We start from the raw sequence: 19,263 nt of genomic DNA, 5'->3' as shown, positions 1-19,263 counted from the left end.
CAATACCAGTCCAGTGCTTTTATGCTAGCCAATACCAGTCCAGCGCTTTTATGCTAGCCAATAACAGTCCAGCACTTTCAGGCTGCCCAATACCAGTCCAGTGCTTTTATGCTAGCCAATACCAGTCCAGTGCTTTTATGCTACCCAATACCAGTCCAGCGCTTTTATGCTAGCCAATACCAGTCCAGTGCTTTTTTCGCTAGCCAATACCAGTCCAGCGCTTTTATGCTACCCAATACCAGTCCAGCGCTTTTATGCTAGCCAATACCAGTCCAGTGCTTTTTTCGCTAGCCAATACCAGTCCAGCGCTTTTGCGCTACCCAATACCAGTCCAGCGCTTTTATGCTAGCCAATACCAGTCCAGCGTTTTTATGCTAGCCAATACCAGTCCAGTGCTTTTATGCTAGCCAATAACAGTCCAGCACTTTCAGGCTGCCCAATACCAGTCCAGTGCTTTTATGCTAGCCAATACCAGTCCAGCACTTTTATGCTAGCCAATACCAGTCCAGTGCTTTTATGCTAGCCAATACCAATCCAGCACTTTTATGCTAGCCAATACCAGTCCAGTGCTTTTTTCGCTAGCTAATACCAGTCCAGCGCTTTTATGCTACCCAATACCAGTCCAGCGCTTTTATGCTAGCCAATACCAGTCCAGCGTTGTTATGCTAGCCAATACCAGTCCAGTGCTTTTATGCTAGCCAATACCAGTCCAGCGTTTTTATGCTAGCCAATACCAGTCCAGTGCTTTTATGCTAGCCAATACCAGTCCAGCGTTTTTATGCTAGCCAATACCAGTCCAGTGCTTTTATGCTAGCCAATACCAATCTAGCGCTTTTATGCTAGCCAATACCAGTCCAGCACTTTTAGGCTAGCCAATACCAGTCCAGCACTTTTAGGCCTACCAGTCCAGCACTTTTAGGCTAGCCAATACCAGTCCAGCACTTTCAGGCCTGCCAATACCAGTTCAGCACTTTTAGGCTAGCCAATACCAATCCTGCACTTTCAGGCTCGCCAATACCAGTCCAGCACTTTCAGGTCTACCAGTCCAGCACTTTTAGGCTCGCCAATACCAGTCCAGCACTTTCATGCTCACCAATAACAGTCCAGCGCTTTTAGGCTAGCCAATACCAGTCCAGCACATTTAGGCTAGCCAATACCAGTCCAGCACTTTCAGGCCCGCCAATACCAGTCCAGCACTTTAGGCTGCCCAATACCAGTCCAGCACTTTTAGGCTAGCCAATACCAATCCTGCACTTTCAGGCTCGCCAATAACAGTCCAGCACTTTTAGGCTCGCCAATACCAGTCCAGCACTTTCAGGTAACCCCAATACCAGTCTAGCACTTCCAGGCACCCCCCATACCAGTCCAGCACTTTCAGGCACCCCAATACCAATCCAGCACTTTCAGGCTCGCCAATACCAGTCCAGCACTTTCAGGCACCCCCAATACCAATCCAGCACTTTCAGGCTCGCCAATACTAGTCCAGCGTTTTTATGCTAGCCAATACCAGTCCTGCACTTTCAGGCACCTCCAATACCAGTCCAGCACTTTCAGGCACCCCAATACCAATCCAGCACTTTCAGGCTCGCCAATACCAGTCCAGCACTTTCAGGCACCCCCAATACCAATCCAGCGCTTTCAGGCACCCCCAATACTAGTCCAGCACTTTCAGGCTCGCCAATACCAGTCCTGCACTTTCAGGCACCTCCAATACCAGTCCAGCACTTTCAGGCACCCCCAACACCAATCCAGCACTTCCAGGCTCGCCAATACCAGTCCAGCACTTTCAGGCACCCCCAATACCAGTCCAGCACTTTCAGGCTCGCAGAGCACTGTTGCTAAAGTAACATTCCCATTTGCTTGTGTTTTACTCTAGACATCAGTGCAAGGTCATAGATTAGATGCTTCATGAAAGTCAGTGTGGCAGCTAAAATCGATCTGCTTGTGAGATCAAATTATGGTCTCTGTGGCAACTAGAGGTGGTCCTGTGAGAGATCACAAGTGGGCTTGTGGCAGCAAAGGATGATCCTTCTGTGAGATAACATAAAGGTATGTGCAGGATCTAAAGTTGATCCTGTTGCATGATCACATAAAAGTATGTGCAGGATCTAAAGTTGATCCTGTTGCATGATCACATGAAGGTATGTGCGGGATCCAAAGTTGATCTTGTTGCATGATCACATGAAGGTATGTGCGGGATCCAAAGTTGATCCTGTTGCATGAAAGGTATGTGCAGGATCTAAAGTTGATCCTGTTGCATGATCACATGAAGGTATGTGCGGGATCCAAAGTTGATCCTGTTGCATGATTACATGAAGGTATGGGTAGGAGATAAAGTTGATCCTGTTGTGTCATCACATGACAGTATGGGTGGGATCTAAAGTTGATCATGTTGCTAGATCACATGAAGGTATGTATGGGATCTAAATTTGATCCTGTTGCGTGATCACATGAAGGTATGTGCTCAAAGACAAGGACCAAGGCAAAGACAAGGACTAAGGCAAAGACAGTGAGCAACGCAAAGACAAGGACCACGGCAAAGACAAGGACCACAGCAAAGACAATGATAAGGACCAAGGCAAAGTCAAGGACCAAGACAAAGACAGGGACCAAGGCAAAGACAAAGATAAGGACCAAGAAAAAGACAAGGACCAAGGCAAAGTCAAAGACCAAGACAAAGACAGTTACAAGGGCAACGACAGGGGCCAAGGCAAAGACAAGGACCAAGGCAAAGACAAGGACCAAGTAAAGACAAGGACCAAGGCAAAGACAAGGACTAAGGCAAAGACAGTGAGCAACGCAAAGACAAGGACCACGGCAAAGACAAGGACCACAGCAAAGACAATGATAAGGACCAAGGCAAAGTCAAGGACCAAGACAAAGACAGGGACCAAGGCAAAGACAAAGATAAGGACCAAGAAAAAGACAAGGACCAAGGCAAAGACAAGGACTAAGGCAAAGACAGTGAGCAACGCAAAGACAAGGACCACGGCAAAGACAAGGACCACAGTAAAGACAATGATAAGGACCAAGGCAAAGACAAGGACCAAGGCCAAGACAAGGACCAAGTAAAGACAAGGACCAAGGCAAGGACAAGCACCAAGGCAAAGAAGAGGACCAACGCAAAGACACGAACTAAGGCAAAGACAAGGACCAAGTAAAAGACAAGAATCAAACCAAAGACAAAGATAAGGACCAATACCAAGACAAGGACAAAGTCAAATAAAATGACCAAGGCAAAAGAGAAACAAGGACATAGACAAGGACCATGCCAGAGACAAGAACCAAGGCAAAGATAAAGATAAGGACTAAGGCAAAGGCAAAAACCAAAACAAATGTAAGAACCAAGGCAAAGAAAAAGACAAAGACAAATACAGCAGCAAAGTAAAGGCAAGGAAGGGTTGTTGGGTATACTTTTTTTGGGCACATGTGTCTGGACTGCAGGTCCTTTTAGATTAGGCCCATCACGGAACTTCTTTTTTCCCTCCTTCCTCCCAGTGTTACCTAAGAATTGTTCTTTGTTTCTCTGAACTGTAGGTGTTCCCCGCAAACCCTTCACCCTGATAGTTGAATATAATAGTGGTTGAAACATCTCCACGTTGTCCTCTTGTGCTCTGTGGGAGCCACCAGTGACACCTCCACATTGTGTTCTGTGGGAGCCACCAGTGACAACTCCACATTGGTTCTCATAACACGTTTTTAAGGCTTGAAAACACATTCTCCTTTAAGGAGAAAAAGGTGAAAGTCACATTTAAAAAGTAAATGTCCGATACAGCAGCACTCTGCAGTGATCCCCGACAGCAGGGGGCTAATCTCTCGTGGCTTAGCCCTGCCACGGAAGAGACCACACTTCAGAGGGCAGGGGGACATTGCTCTGCTTCAGCAGGCGGCCCAAGCCGTGCGCCATCTTGAGACTGAATTTGAAGGCTTTCCGGGCCCATTGGCTTAATATAAATCGGTGCAGTCCCTGTGGCAGAAGTTGGTCCCATTATTCTGGTTCCTCTAGATTGGAAACCCCCCTTTAGCTAGATAGAGAGCTGCTGTGTGCAGCATTGAAGCTTCCCCTAGATTAGTTTTATTGAATATGTACAGAAATTCAATACCCCCGCTTGCCCCGCAGTCTCTGAAATTAGCCCCTCTCCCAACAATTGAAAGGTTAGCCCCAGCAGAATGTTTTCCCAATAGCACACATGGCTTCCTGTGGGTCGGAGAAATGACGATGCCGGTTTCAAGGCGCACATTACCCTAGTAGTGTGTGGCTACAAAGGCACACATGATGTGTTGCGCAGGCATTTATAAAGAAGTGGCTATCCTGGCCTGCACTGTGAGTCTTCCCTTTGCTCGTTAGTAGATAGAGGCATATGGGCACTAATCAGTGCCCAGGCCACGACTTCACCACCCGATGTTGGCAAGAGGTGCACATGCCAGGACTTCAGCCAACTGGAGAATATTGCAGCGTTTTCACCACCTGATGGTGGCAAGCAGCACACAGCCCAACTGAAGAATAGTGCAGCGTTTTCACAGACTGAGGGTGGCAAGCAGAGCTCAGCCCAACTGGAGAATAATGCAGCGTTTTCACCACCTGATGGTGGCAAGCTGCACACAACCCAACTGGAGAATATTGCAGCGTTTTCACCACCTGATGGTGGCAAGCAGAGCTCAACCCAACTGGAGAATATTGCAGCATTTTCACCGCCTGATGGTGGCAAGCTGCACACAGCCCAACTGGAGAATATTGCAGCATTTTCACCGCCTGATGGTGGCAAGCTGCACACAGCCCAACTGGAGAATATTGTAGCGTTTGTATCACCTGATGGTGGCAAGCTGCACACAGCCCAACTGGAGAATATTGTAGCGTTTTCATCACCTGATGGTGGCAAGCTGTGCACAGGCCAAGGCTTTAGCCAACTGGAGAATATTGTAGCGCTTTCACCGCCTGATGGCTGCAAGCCGCGCACAGCCCAACTGAAGAATAGTGCAGCGTTTTCACCAGGGGCATTGGTAGGGGGGGTAAGGGGGCTATAGCCCCTAATCTTTTGGTTGTAGCCCCGGATAGAAACTCAGGAACTAGAGACAAAAGACTAGCTAGCCCCCAGTCCCAACAGTTCCGACATCAGCTTAGCCCCTGGTCTTTTTCAGACCTAGCAACTCCCCTGGTTTTCACCGCCTGATGGCGGCAAGCTGCACACAGCCCAACTGGAGAATGCTGCAGCATTTTCATTGCCTGATGGCGGCAAGCTGCGCACAGCCCAACTGGAGAATATTGTAGCGTTTTCACCACCTGATGGCGGTAACTAGCACACAGACCAACTGGAGCATGTTGCAGCGTTTTCACCACCTGATGGTGGCAAGCTGCGCACAGCCCAACTGAGAATATTGTAGCGTTTTCACCACCTGATGGCGGCAACAAGTGCACAGCCCAACTGGAGCATATTGCAGCGTTTTCACCAACTGATGGTGGCAAGCAGCGCACAGCCCAACTGGAGAATATTGCAGCTTTTCCACCAACTGATGGTGGCAAGCAGCGCACAGCCCAACTGGAGAATATTGCAGCGTTTCCACCACCTGATGGTGGCAAGCAGCTCACAGCCCAACTGGAGCATATTGCAGCATTTTCACCGCCTGATGGTGGCAAGCAGCGCACAGCCCAACTGGAGAATATTGCAGCATTTTCACCACCTGATGGTGACAAGCAGTTCTCAGCCCAACTGGAGCATATTGCAGCATTTTCACCGCCTGATGGTGGCAAGCAGCACGCAGCTCAACTGCAGCATATTGCAGCGTTTTCACTGCCTGATGGTGGCAAGCAGCGCACAGCCCAACTGGAGCATATTGCAGCGTTTTCACTGCCTGATGGTGGCAAGCAGCACACAGCCCAACTGCAGCATATTGCAGCGTTTTCACTGCCTGATGGTGGCAAGCAGCACACAGCCCAACTGCAGCATATTGCAGAGTTTTCACTGCCTGATGGTGGCAAGCAACGCACAGCCCAACTGGAGCATATTGCAGCGTTTTCACTGCCTGATGGTGGCAAGCAGCGCAAAGCCCAAATGCAGCATATTGCAGCGCTTTCACCGCCTGATGGCAAAAAGCGGCACATAGCCCAACTGGAGAATATTGCAGCGTTTTCAACACCTGATGGCAGCAAGTTGCGCACAGCCCAACTGGAGCATATTGCATTGTTTTCACCACCTGATGGTGGCAAGCGGCAAGCAGCACACAGGCCAAGACTTTAGCCATCTGCAGAATATTGTATTGTTTTCATCACCTGATGGTGGCAAGCTGCACACAGCCCAACTGGAGCATATTGCAGCGTTTTCACCGGCTGATGCTGGCAAGCAGCACACAGCCCAACTGGAGCATATTGCAGCATTTTCACCGCCTGATGGCGGCAAGCTGTGCACAGCACAACTGGAGAATATTGCAGCGTTTTCACGAGCTGATGGTGGCAAGCTGCTCACAGCCAAACTGGAGAATATTGCAGCGTTTTCACCACCTCATGGCGACAAGCTGTGCACAGCACAACTGGAGAATATTGCAGCGTTTCACCACCTGATGGTGGAATGCTGCACTGTGCCACGTTTTCACTGCCTGATGGCGGCAAGCTGCACACCGCCAAATTGAAGAATATTGCAGCATTTTCACCGCCTGATGGTGGCAAGCTGCTCACAGCCAAACTGGAGAATATTGCAGCTTTTTCACCGCCTGATGACGGCAAGCTGTGCACAGTCCAACTGGAAAATATTGCAGTGTTTTCACCGCCTGATGGCGGCAAGCTGCACACAGCCCAACTGGAGAATATTGCAGCGTTTTCATTGCCTGATGGCGTCAAGCTGCACAGAGCCCAACTGGAGAATATTGTAGAGTTTTCACCACCTGATGGCGGCAAGCTGTGCACAGCCCAACTGGAGAATATTGCAGCATTTTCACCACCTGATGGCGGCAACTAGCGCAGAGCCCAACTTGAGCATATTGCAGTGTTTTCACCACCTGAGGGTGGCAAGCGGCAAGCAGCTCACAGGCCAAGACTTTAGCCAACTACAGAATATTGTAGTGTTTTCATCACCTGATGGTGGCAAGCTGCACACAGGCCAACTGGAGAATATTGCAGCGTTTTCACCACCTGATGGTTGCAAGCTGCACACAGCCCAACTGGAGAATATTGCTGCGTTTTCACCGCCTGATGGTGGCAATCAGCGCACAGCCCAACTGGATAATATTGCAGCATTTTCACTGCCTGATGGTGGCAAGCAGCGCACAGCCCAACTGGAGCATATTGCAGCATTTTCACCGTCTGATGATGGCAAGCAGCGCACAGCCCAACTGGAAATATTGCAGTGTTTTCACCACTTGCTGGCAGAGAGCAGCGCACAGCCCAACTGGAGAATATTGTAGCGTTTTCATCGCCTGATGGCGGCAAGCTGCACACAGCCCAACTGGAGAGTATTGTAGCGTTTTCATCACCTGATCGCGGCAAGTTGCAGACAGCCCAACTGGAGAGTATTGTAGCGTTTTCATCACCTGATGGTGGCAAGCTGCACACAGCCCAACTGGAGAGTATTGTAGCGTTTTCATCACCTGATCGCGGCAAGTTTCAGACAGCCCAACTGGAGAGTATTGTAGCGTTTTCATCACCTGATGGTGGCAAGCTGCACACAGCCCAACTGGAGAATATTGCTGCACAAAGCCCAATTGGAGAATATTGCAGCGTTTTCACCACCTGATGGCGGCAAGCAGCACACAGCCCAACTGGAGAATATTGCAGCGTTTTCACCAGGGGCGTTGGTAGGGGAGGCAAGGGGGCTATAACCCCTAATCTTTTGGTTGTAGCCCCGGATAGAATCTCAGGAACTAGAGCCAAAAGACTAGCTAGACCCCAGTCCCAACAGTTCCGACATCAGCTTAGCCCCTGGTCTTTTTCAGACCTAGCAACTCCCCTGGTTTTCACCGCCTGATGGCGGCAAGCTGCACACAGCCCAACTGGAGAATGCTGCCGCATTTTCATTGCCTGATGGCGGCAAGCTGCGCACAGCCCAACTGGAGAATATTGTAGCGCTTTCACCACCTGATGGCAGTGTGCTGCGCACAGCCCAACTGGAGAATATTGTAGCGTTTTCACCACCTAATGGCGGCAACTAGCGTTCAGACCAACTGGAGCATGTTTCAGCGTTTTCACCACCTGATGGTGGCAAGCTGCGCACAGCCCAACTGGAGAATATTGTAGCGTTTTCACCACCTGATGGCGGCAACAAGTGCACAGCCCAACTGGAGCATATTGCAGCGTTTTCACCAACTGATGGTGGCAAGCGGCAAGCAGCACACAGGCCAAGACTTTAGCCAACTGCAGAATATTGTAGTGTTTTCATCACCTGAGGGTGGCAAGCAGCGCACAGCCCAACTGGAGAATATTGCAGCGTTTCCACCACCTGATGGTGGCAAGCTGCACAGAGCCCAACTGGAGCATATTGCAGCATTTGCACCGCCTGATGGTGGCAAGCAGCGCGCAGCCCAACTGCAGCATATTGCAGCATTTTCACCGCCTGATGGTGGCAAGCAGCGGACAGCCCAACTGGAGCATATTGCAGCATTTTCACTGCCTGATGGTGGCAAGCAGCGCGCAGCCCAACTGCAGCATATTGCAGCATTTTCACCGCCTGATGGTGGCAAGCAGCGCACAGCCCAACTGGCGCATATTGCAACGTTTTCACTGCCTCATGGTGGCAAGCAGCGCATAGCCCAACTGCAGCATATTGCAGCGTTTTCACTGCCTGATGGTGGCAAGCAGCGCACAGCCCAACTGCAGCATATTGCAGCGTTTTCACCACCTGATGGCGGCAAGCAGCGCACAGCCCAACTGGAGAATATTGCAGCGTTTTCACCGCCTGATGGCGGCAAGCTGCACACAGTCAAATTGGAGAATATTGCAGCATTTTCACCGCCTGATGGCGGCAAGCTGCTCACAGCCAAACTGGAGAATATTGCAGCATTTTCACCGCCTGATGGCTGCAAGCTGCGCACAGCCCAACTGAAGAATAGTGCAGCGTTTTCACCAGGGGCATTGGTAGGGGGAGTAAGGGGGCTATAGCCCCTAATCTTTTGGTTGTAGCCCCGGATAGAAACTCAGGAACTAGAGCCAAAAGACTAGCTAGCCCCCAGTCCCAACAGTTCCGACATCAGCTTAGCCCCTGGTCTTTTTCAGACCTAGCAACTCCCCTGGTTTTCACCGCCTGATGGCGGCAAGCTGCACACAGCCCAACTGGAGAATGCTGCAGCATTTTCATTGCCTGATGGCGGCAAGCTGCGCACAGCCCAACTGGAGAATATTGTAGCGCTTTCACCACCTGATGGCAGTGTGCTGCGCACAGCCCAACTGGAGAATATTGTAGCGTTTTCACCACCTGATGGCGGTAACTAGCACACAGACCAACTGGAGCATGTTGCAGCGTTTTCACCACCTGATGGTGGCAAGCTGCGCACAGCCCAACTGGAGAATATTGTAGCGTTTTCACCACCTGATGGCGGCAACAAGTGCACAGCCCAACTGGAGCATATTGCAGCGTTTTCACCAACTGATGGTGGCAAGCAGCACACAGCCCAACTGGAGAATATTGCAGCGTTTCCACCACCTGATGGTGGCAAGCAGCGCACAGCCCAACTGGAGAATATTGCAGCGTTTCTACCACCTGATGGTGGCAAGCTGCACACAGCCCAACTGGAGAATATTGCAGCATTTTCACCACCTGATGGTGACAAGCAGCTCACAGCCCAACTGGAGCATATTGCAGCGTTTTCACCGCCTGATGGTGGCAAGCAGCGCGCAGCTCAACTGCAGCATATTGCAGCGTTTTCACTGCCTGATGGTGGCAAGCAGCGCACAGCCCAACTGGAGCATATTGCAGCGTTTTCACTGCCTCATGGTGGCAAGCAGCGCACAGCCCAACTGCAGCATATTGCAGCGTTTTCACTGCCTGATGGTGGCAAGCAGCACACAGCCCAACTGCAGCATATTGCAGAGTTTTCACTGCCTGATGGTGGCAAGCAACGCACAGCCCAACTGGAGCATATTGCAGCATTTTCACTGCCTGATGGTGGCAAGCAGCGCACAGCCCAAATGCAGCATATTGCAGCGCTTTCACCGCCTGATTGCAGAAAGCGGCACATAGCCCAACTGGAGAATATTGCAGCGTTTTCAACACCTGATGGCAGCAAGTTGCGCACAGCCCAACTGGAGCATATTGCAGTGTTTTCACCACCTGATGGTGGCAAGCGGCAAGCAGCACACAGGCCAAGACTTTAGCCATCTGCAGAATATTGTATTGTTTTCATCACCTGATGGTGGCAAGCTGCACACAGCCCAACTGGAGCATATTGCAGCGTTTTCACCGGCTGATGCTGGCAAGCAGCACACAGCTCAACTGGAGCATATTGCAGCATTTTCACCGCCTGATGGCGGCAAGCTGTGCACAGCACAACTGGAGAATATTTCAGCGTTTTCACGAGCTGATGGTGGCAAGCTGCTCACAGCCAAACTGGAGAATATTGCAGCTTTTTCACCACCTCATGGCGACAAGCTGTGCACAGCACAACTGGAGAATATTGCAGCGTTTCACCACCTGATGGTGGAATGCTGCACTGCGCCACGTTTTCACTGCCTGATGGCGGCAAGCTGCACACCGCCAAATTGAAGAATATTGCAGCATTTTCACCGCCTGATGGTGGCAAGCTGCTCACAGCCAAACTGGAGAATATTGCAGCTTTTTCACCGCCTGATGACGGCAAGCTGTGCACAGTCCAACTGGAAAATATTGCAGTGTTTTCACCGCCTGATGGGGGCAAGCTGCGCACAGCCCAACTGGAGAATATTCCAGCGTTTTCATTGCCTGATGGCGTCAAGCTGCACAGAGCCCAACTGGAGAATATTGTAGAGTTTTCACCACCTGATGGCGGCAAGCTGCGCACAGCCCAACTGAAGAATATTGCAGCATTTTCACCACCTCATGGCGGCAACTAGCGCAGAGCCCAACTTGAGCATATTGCAGTGTTTTCACCACCTGAGGGTGGCAAGCGGCAAGCAGCTCACAGGCCAAGACTTTAGCCAACTACAGAATATTGTAGTGTTTTCATCACCTGATGGTGGCAAGCTGCACACAGCCCAACTGGAGAATATTGCAGCGTTTTCACCACCTGATGGTTGCAAGCTGCACACAGCCCAACTGGAGAATATTGCTGCGTTTTCACCGCCTGATGGTGGCAATCAGCGCACAGCCCAACTGGATAATATTGCAGCGTTTTCACTGCCTGATGGTGGCAAGCAGCGCAGAGCCCAACTGGAGCATATTGCAGCATGTTCACCGCCTGATGGCGGCAAGCTGCACACAGCCCAACTGGAGAGTATTGTAGCGTTTTCATCACCTGATCGCGGCAAGTTGCAGACAGCCCAACTGGAGAGTATTGTAGCGTTTTCATCACCTGATGGTGGCAAGCTGCACACAGCCCAACTGGAGAGTATTGTAGCGTTTTCATCACCTGATCGCGGCAAGTTTCAGACAGCCCAACTGGAGAGTATTGTAGCGTTTTCATCACCTGATGGTGGCAAGCTGCACACAGCCCAACTGGAGAATATTGCTGCACAAAGCCCAATTGGAGAATATTGCAGCGTTTTCACCACCTGATGGCGGCAAGTTGTGCTCCGCCGCGTTTTCACTGCCTGATGGCGGAAAACAGCACACAGCCCAACTGGAGAATATTGCAGCGTTTTCACCAGGGGCGTTGGTAGGGGGGGTAAGGGGGCTATAACCCCTAATCTTTTGGTTGTAGCCCCGGATAGAATCTCAGGAACTAGAGCCATAAGACTAGCTAGCCCCCAGTCCCAACAGTTCCGACATCAGCTTAGCCCCTGGTCTTTTTCAGACCTAGCAACTCCCCTGGTTTTCACCGCCTGATGGCGGCAATCTGCACACAGCCCAACTGGAGAATGCAGCAGCATTTTCATCGCCTGATGGCAGCAAGCTGCGCACAGCCCAACTGGAGAATATTGTAGCACTTTCACCACCTGATGGCAGTGTGCTGCGCACAGCCCAACTGGAGAATATTGTAGCGTTTTCACCACCTGATGGCGGCAACTAGCGTTCAGACCAACTGGAGCATGTTGCAGCGTTTTCACCACCTGATAGTGGCAAGCTGCGCACAGCCCAACTGAAGAATATTGTAGCGTTTTCACCACCTGATGGCGGCAACAAGTGCACAGCCCAACTGGAGCATATTGCAGCGTTTTCACCAACTGATGGTGGCAAGCGGCAAGCAGCACACAGGCCAAGACTTTAGCCAACTGCAGAATATTGTAGTGTTTTCATCACCTGAGGGTGGCAAGCAGTGCACAGCCCAACTGGCGAATATTGCAGCGTTTCCACCACCTGATGGTGGCAAGCTGCACAGAGCCCAACTGGAGCATATTGCAGCATTTTCACCACCTGATGGCGGCAAGTTGTGCTGCGCCGCGTTTTCACTGCCTGATGGCGGCAAGCAGCACACAGCCCAACTGGAGAATATTGCAGCATTTTCACCGCCTCATGGCGGCAAGCTGCGCACAGCCCAACTGGAGAATATTGCAGCATTTTCACTGCCTGATGGCGGCAAGCTGCGCACTGCCCAACTGGAGAATATTGCAGCGTTTTCATTGCCTGATGGTGGCAAGCTGCGCACAGCCCAACTGGAGAATATTGGAGCATTTTCACCACCTAATGGCGCAAGCTCCGCACAGCCCAACTGGAGAATATTGCAGCATTTTCACCACCTGATGGCGGCAAGCTGCTCACAGCCAAACTGGAGAATATTGCAGCGTTTTCACCGCCTCATGGCGGCAAGCTGTGCACAGCCAACTGGAGCATATTGCAGCATTTTCACCACCTGATGGTGGCAAGCGGCAAGCAGCACACAGGCCAGACTTGCCAACTGGAGAATATTGCAGCGTTTTCACCGCCTGATGGTGGAAAGCAGCGCACAGCCCAACTGGAGAATATTGCAGCATTTTCACCACCTGATGGCGGCAAGCTGCACACAGCCCAACTGGAGAGTGTTGTAGCGTTTTCATCACCTGATGGTGGAAAGCTGCACACAGCCCAACTGGAGAATATTGTAGCGTTTTCATCACCTGATGGGGCAAACTGCACACAGCCCAACTGGAGAATATTGCTGCACACAGCCCAATTGGAGAATATTGCAGCGTTCCGCCGCCTGATGGCGACAAGCAGCACACAGCCCAACTGGAGAAAATTGCAGCGTTTCCACCACCTGATAGCGGCAAGCTGCACACAGCCAAATTAGAGAATATTGCAGCATTTTCACTGCCTGATGGCGGCAAGTTGCACACAGCCCAACTGGAGAGTGTTGTAGCGTTTTCATCACCTGATGGTGGCAAGCTGCACACAGCCCAACTGGAGAATATTGTAGCGTTTTCATCATCTGATGGTGGCAAGCTGCACACAGCCCAACTGGAGAATATTGCTGCACACAGCCCAATTGGAGAATATTGCAGCGTTTTCGCCGCCTGATGGCGGCAAGCAGCACACAGCCCAACTGGAGAATATTGCAGCGTTTTCACCACCTGATGGCGGCAAGCTGCACACAGCCAAATTGGAGAATATTGCAGCATTTTCACTGCCTGATGGTGGCAAGCTGCTCACATCCAAACTGGAGAATATTGCAGCGTTTTCACCGCCTGATGGTGGCAAGCTGCGCACGGCCCAACTGGAGAGTATTGCAGCGTTTTCATCGCCTGATGGCGGCAACCTGCACACAGCCCAACTGGAGAATATTGCAGCGTTTTCAGCACCTGATGGCGGCAAGCTGCGCACAGCCCAACTGGAGAATATTACAGCGTTTTCACCAGCTGATGGCGGCAATTAGCGCATAGCCAACTGGAGCATATTGCAGCATTTTCACCACCTGATGGTGGCAAGCGGCAAGCAGCACACAGGCCAGACTTGCCAACTGGAGAATATTGAAGCGTTTTCACCGCCTGATGGTGGAAAGCAGCGCACAGCCCAACTGGAGAATATTGCAGCATTTTCACCACCTGATGGCGGCAAGCTGCTCACAGCAAAACTGGAGAATATTGTAGCGTTTTCATCACCTGATGGCGGCAAGTTGCACACAGCCCAACTGGAGAGTGTTGTAGCGTTTTCATCACCTGATGGTGGAAAGCTGCACACAGCCCAACTGGAGAATATTGTAGCGTTTTCATCACCTGATGGGGCAAGCTGCACACAGCCCAACTGGAGAATATTGCTGCACACAGCCCAATTGGAGAATATTGCAGCGTTTTCGCCGCCTGATGGCGGCAAGCAGCACACAGCCCAACTGGAGAAAATTGCAGCGTTTCCACCACCTGATGGCGGCAAGCTGCACACAGCCAAATTAGAGAATATTGCAGCATTTTCGCTGCCTGATGGCGGCAAGTTGCACACAGCCCAACTGGAGAGTGTTGTAGCATTTTCATCACCTGATGGTGGCAAGCTGCACACAGCCCAACTGGAGAATATTGTAGCGTTTTCATCACCTGATGGTGGCAAGCTGCACACAGCCCAGCTGGAGAATATTGCTGCACACAGCCCAATTGGAGAATATTGCAGCGTTTTCGCCGCCTGATGGCGGCAAGCAGCACACAGCCCAACTGGAGAATATTGCAGCGTTTTCACCACCTGATGGCGGCAAGCTGCACAAAGCCAATTTGGAGAATATTGCAGCATTTTCACTGCCTGATGGCGGCAAGCTGCTCACAGCCAAATTGGAGAATATTGCAGCGTTTTCACCGCCTGATGGTGGCAAGCTGCGCACGGCCCAACTGGAGAGTATTGCAGCGTTTTCATCGCCTGATGGCGGCAACCTGCACACAGCCCAACTGGAGAATATTGCAGCGTTTTCAGCACCTGATGGTGGCAACTGGCGTTCAGACCAACTGGAGTATGTTGCAGCGTTTTCGCCACCTGATGGTGGCAAGCTGCGCACAGCCCAACTGGAGAATATTGTAGCGTTTTCACCACCTGATGGCGGCAACAAGTGCACAGCCCAACTGGAGCATATTGCAGCGTTTTCACCAACTGATGGTGGCAAGCTGCACACAGCCCAACTGGAGAATATTGCAGCGTTTCCACCACCTGATGGTGGCAAGCAGCGCACAGCCCAACTGGAGAATATTGCAGCGTTTCCACCACCTGATGGTGGCAAGCTGCACACAGCCCAACTGGAGAATATTGCAGCACTTTCACCACCTGATGGTGACAAGCAGCGTTTTCCCTGCATGATGGTGGCAAGCAGCGCACAGCCCAACTGGAGCATATTGCAGCGTTTTCACTGGCTCATGGTGGCAAGCAGCGCACAGCCCAACTGCAGCATATTGCAGCGTTTTCACTGCCTGATAGTGGCAAGCAGCGCACAGCCCAACTGCAGCATATTGCAGCGTTTTCACTGCCTGATGGTGGCAAGCAACGCACAGCCCAACTGGAGCATATTGCAACGTTTTCACTGCCTGATGGTGGCAAGCAGCGCACAGCCCAACTGCAGCATATTGCAGTGCTTTCACCACCTGATGGCACAACGCGGCACATAGCCCAACTAGAGAATATTGCAGCGTTTTCAACACCTGATGGCAGCAACTTGCGCACAGCCCAACTGGAGAATATTGCAGCGTTTTCACCACCTGATGGTGGCAAGCGGCAAGCAGCACACAGGCCAAGACTTTAGCCATCTGCAGAATATTGTATTGTTTTCATCACCTGATTGTGGCAAACTGCACACAGCCCAACTGGAGCATATTGCAGCGTTTTCACCGGCTGATGCTGGCAAGCAGCACACAGCCCAACTGGAGCATATTGCAGCATTTTCACCAGCTGATGGTGGCAAGCTGCTCACAGCCAAACTGGAGAATATTGCAGCATTTTCACCGCCTGATGGCGGCAAGCTGCTCACAGCCAAACTGGAGAATATTGCAGCTTTTTCACCGCCTGATGACGGCAAGCTGTGCACAGTCCAACTGGAAAATATTGCAGTGTTTTCACCGCCTGATGGCGGCAAGCTGCGCACAGCCCAACTGGAGAATATTGCAGCGTTTTCATTGCCAGATGGCGTCAAGCTGCACAGAGCCCAACTGGAGAATATTGTAGAGTTTTTACCACCTGATGGCGGCAAGCTGCGCACAGCCCAACTGGAGAATATTGCAGCATTTTCACCACCTGATGGCAGCAACTAGCGCAGAGCCCAACTTGAGCATATTGTAGTGTTTTCATCACCTGATGGTGGCAAGCTGCACACAGCCCAACTGGAGAATATTGCAGCGTTTTCACCACCTGATGATGGCAAGCAGCGCACAGCCCAACTGGAGAATATTGCAGCGTTTTCACCACCTGATGGTTGCAAGCTGCACACAGCCCAACTGGAGAATATTGCAGCGTTTTCACCGCCTGATGGTGGCAATCAGCGCACAGCCCAACTGGACAATATTGCAGCGTTTTCACTGCCTGATGGGGGCAAGCAGCGCACAGCCCAACTGGAGCATATTGCAGCATTTTCACCGCTTGCTGGCAGAGAGCAGAGAGAGAGAATATTGTAGAGTTTTTACCACCTGATGGCGGCAAGCTGCGCACAGCCCAACTGGAGAATATTGCAGCATTTTCACCACCTGATGGCAGCAACTAGCGCAGAGCCCAACTTGAGCATATTGTAGTGTTTTCATCACCTGATGGTGGCAAGCTGCACACAGCCCAACTGGAGAATATTGCAGCGTTTTCACCACCTGATGATGGCAAGCAGCGCACAGCCCAACTGGAGAATATTGTAGCGTTTTAATCGCCTGATGGCGGCAAGCTGCACACAGCCCAACTGGAGAGTATTGTAGCGTTTTCATCACCTGATGGTGGCAAGCTGCACACAGCCCAACTGGAGAATATTGCTGCACAAAGCCCAACTGGAGAATATTGCAGCGTTTTCACCACCTGATGGCGGCAAGTTGTGCTGCGCCGCGTTTTCACTGCCTGATGGCGGCAAGCAGCACACAGCCCAACGGGAGAATATTGCAGCATTTTCACCGCCTCATGGCGGCAAGCTGCGCACAGCCCAACTGGAGAATATTGCAGCATTTTCACTGCCTGATGGCGGCAAGCTGCGCACTGCCCAACTGGAGAATATTGCAGCATTTTCATTGCCTGATGGTGGCAAGCTGCGCACAGCCCAACTGGAGAATATTGTAGCATTTTCACCACCTAATGGCGCAATCTCCGCACAGCCCAACTGGAGAATATTGCAGCATTTTCACCACCTGATGGCGGCAAGCTGCTCACAGCCAAACTGGAGAATATTGCAGCGTTTTCACCGCCTCATGGCGGCAAGCTGCGCACAGCCAACTGGAGCATATTGCAGCATTTTCACCACCTGATGGTGGCAAGCGGCAAGCAGCACACAGGCCAGACTTGCCAACTGGAGAATATTGCAGCGTTTTCACCGCCTGATGGTGGAAAGCAGCGCACAGCCCAACTGGAGAATATTGCAGCATTTTCACCACCTGATGGCGGCAAGCTGCTCACAGCAAAACTGGAGAATATTGTAGCGTTTTCATCACCTGATGGCGGCAAGTTGCACACAGCCCAACTGGAGAGTGTTGTAGCGTTTTCATCACCTGATGGTGGAAAGCTGCACACAGCCCAACTGGAGAATATTGTAGCGTTTTCATCACCTGATGGGGCAAACTGCACACAGCCCAACTGGAGAATATTGCTGCACACAGCCCAATTGGAGAATATTGCAGCGTTTCCGCCGCCTGATGGCGGCAAGCAGCACACAGCCCAACTGGAGAAAATTGCAGCGTTTCCACCACCTGATGGCGGCAAGCTGCACACAGCCAAATTAGAGAATATTGCAGCATTTTCACTGCCTGATGGCGGCCAGTTGCACACAGCCCAACTGGAGAGTGTTGTAGCGTTTTCATCACCTGATGGTGGCAAGCTGCACACAGCCCAACTGGAGAATATTGTAGCGTTTTCATCACCTGATGGTGGCAAGCTGCACACAGCCCAACTGGAGAATATTGCTGCACACAGCCCAATTGGAGAATATTGCAGCGTTTTCGCCGCCTGATGGCGGCAAGCAGCACACAGCCCAACTGGAGAATATTGCAGCGTTTTCACCACCTGATGGCGGTAAGCTGCACACAGCCAAATTGGAGAATATTGCAGCATTTTCACTGCCTGATGGCGGCAAGCTGCTCACAGCCAAACTGGAGAATATTGCAGCGTTTTCACCGCCTGATGGTGGCAAGCTGCGCACGGCCCAACTGGAGAGTATTGCAGTGTTTTCATCGCCTGATGGCGGCAACCTGCACACAGCCCAACTGGAGAATATTGCAGCGTTTTCAGCACCTGATGGCGGCAAGCTGCGCACAGCCCAACTAGAGAATATTACAGCGTTTTCACCAGCTGATGGAGGCAATTAGCGCATAGCCAACTGGAGCATATTGCAGCATTTTCACCACCTGATGGTGGCAAGCGGCAAGCAGCACACAGGCCAGACTCGCCAACTGGAGAATATTGCAGCGTTTTCACCGCCTGATGGTGGAAAGCAGCGCACAGCCCAACTGGAGAATATTGCAGCATTTTCACAACCTGATGGCGGCAAGCTGCTCACAGCAAAACTGGAGAATATTGTAGCGTTTTCATCACCTGATGGCGGCAAGTTGTACACAGCCCATCTGGAGAGTGTTGTAGCGTTTTCATCACCTGATGGTGGAAAGCTGCACACAGCCCAACTGGAGAATATTGTAGCGTTTTCATCACCTGATGGGGCAAGCTGCACACAGCCGAACTGGAGAATATTGCTGCACACAGCCCAATTGGAGAATATTGCAGTGTTTTCGCCGCCTGATGGCGGCAAGCAGCACACAGCCCAACTGGAGAAAATTGCAGCGTTTCCACCACCTGATGGCGGCAAGCTGCACACAGCCAAATTAGAGAATATTGCAGCATTTTCACTGCCTGATGGCGGCAAGTTGCACACAGCCCAACTGAAGAGTGTTGTAGCGTTTTCATCACCTCATGGTGGCAAGCTGCACACAGCCCAACTGGAGAATATTGTAGCCTTTTCATCACCTGATGGTGGCAAGCTGCACACAGCCCAGCTGGAGAATATTGCTGCACACAGCCCAATTGGAGAATATTGCAGCGTTTTCGCCGCCTGATGGCGGCAAGCAGCACACAGCCCAACTGGAGAATATTGCAG

The sequence above is a fragment of the Ambystoma mexicanum genome, chromosome 3q, assembly GCF_040938575.1.
Source record: "Ambystoma mexicanum isolate Mex_15411 chromosome 3q, UKY_AmexF1_1, whole genome shotgun sequence".
NCBI lineage: Eukaryota > Metazoa > Chordata > Amphibia > Caudata > Ambystomatidae > Ambystoma > Ambystoma mexicanum.
This window is presented reverse-complemented; position numbering follows the sequence as displayed.